We start from the raw sequence: 1,933 nt of genomic DNA on the forward strand, positions 1-1,933 counted from the left end.
GGAACTGCTTCCATAGTCTCTTGGGTATCAATACGTAAATTATAAAGGACACTCAGTTTATAGTTCTCTGCTCTTTTATAGCACTTTGAAGCAGTATGTGAGATGCACTCCACAAGGTAGGAAAGACCATCTTTAATAAATTATCTTGTATTGTAGAGAGTTTCTGAAAACCAATGGACAAAATGTGAAACCACGCCTTTGATGAGTGCCAACCACCGATTCATCTCCTTATATTTAATGAATTAATCTCCTGAGGGTTGAAGCCTTTATGGGCACTTGACAACAAGATCCACCAGGGCTTCAAACCACTGCATTAAAAAAGCGTCTCTCCAGTCTCACTTGCCGATTCTTTGGACTACCCATTCCTGTTGGCAGAAGGGCAGCGATTGTTCTGTTTCACCCACAGAGACATGCAGCAGTTGTGGAAGGAATGATTACATCCTTCCCAGACCACAAGACAATCCTCTTGTTTGTCTTCAGCTTGACATCTATGACAGGAATCCATCACCTGGACTCTGCAGATGGTGCACGTATCACACTCCAAGTCCCAGCACCACATGGCCACCGCGTTCCACTTCTTAAGTGAGAACACTTTGTCGTCCCCTGACTTGGAGCCTCCACTCTCAGAGTGAGAGAAGAGGATACCAGGTTCCTTGCTGTCTTCCACGTCGACCACGATGGTGGCATGGAGCTGGTGGCGAAGATGTTGGGCCAGAGTTGGAGGGCCGCTATCCAGTACCATTGGCTGTTGATCATATGCTTCCTCTTGAAATGGTTGAACATCGGCCATTTCTTTTTGGGACAGTGATTCTGTGTATTCCTTCCTTCTTTTGATGCTTTTTGCATCATTCAATATTTTGCCCATAGAATCCTTCAGTGGATCAAGACTTGAATTTTTCTGCAGTTCTTTCAGCTTAAGAAATGTTGAGTTTGTTACTCTCTTTTGATTTTCTAACTCCAGGTCTTTGCATATTTCATTATAATTGTTGACTTTGTCTTCCTGAGCGACCCTTTGAAATTTTCTATTCAGCTCTTTTACCTCTTCATTTCTTCCAGTCATTTTAGCTTCTCTACATTCAAGAGCAAGTTTCAAAGTCTTTTCTGACATCCATTTTAGTTTTTTCTTTGTTTCCTGGTTTTTGTGTTTTTTTAAATGACCTCTTGCTTTCTTTAGGTATGATGTTTTTGATGTCATTCCATAACTCCTCTTGTCTTTCACCACTAATGTCTAATACATCAAATCTGTTCTTTAGATAGTCTCTAAATTCAGGTGGGACATTGTTGTTAAGTGCCGTCAAGTCCATTCCGACCCATAGCAACCCTGTATAGGGTTGCTGAGGAGCAGTTGGTGAGCTTGAACCACCGATCTTGCAGTTCAAACGGCTTTGCAGTCTGGCGCATTAGCCCACAGTGCCACACCAGGACTCAGGTGGGACATACTCAGGGTCATATTTTGGCTCCTGTGGACTTTAATTTTCATCAGTTTCTGTCTGAACTTGTATATGAGCTATTGATGATCTGTTCCACAGTTGACCCTTGACCTTGTTTTGCCTGATTTTATTGAGTTTCTCCACTGTCACTTTACACAGATGTTATCAATTTAAATCCTTTGTATTCCATCTGGTGAGGTCCACATTCATAGTTGTTGTTTATCCTGCTGTGGTGCTATAGGATGAGCTCTAGATTGTTAACCATAAGGTCAGTGGTTCAAACCCATTGATTGCTCCTTGGAAATCCTATACAGGGTCGCTATGAATCACAATGAACTCAATGGCACTTTAAAAGTTTTGTAGAAAAAAAGTATCTGGAATGAATAAATCATTGGTGTTGCAAAATTCTATCTTGCAATCTCCAGCATCGTTTCTAACACCAAGGCTATATTTTTCAATCACTGACCCTTCCTCTTTGTTTCCAACCTTTGCATGCCAATCAC

General features: G+C 41.5%; 1 pseudogene; it reads right to left on the reverse strand.

Annotated features, from left to right (window-relative positions):
- Window positions 1-396: 396 nt before the first annotated feature.
- Window positions 397-742, reverse strand: LOC102842334 (annotated as a pseudogene).
- Window positions 743-1,933: the final 1,191 nt, after the last annotated feature.

This window comes from Chrysochloris asiatica, unplaced genomic scaffold, assembly GCF_000296735.1.
Source record: "Chrysochloris asiatica unplaced genomic scaffold, ChrAsi1.0 scaffold00038, whole genome shotgun sequence".
Lineage (NCBI taxonomy): Eukaryota > Metazoa > Chordata > Mammalia > Afrosoricida > Chrysochloridae > Chrysochloris > Chrysochloris asiatica.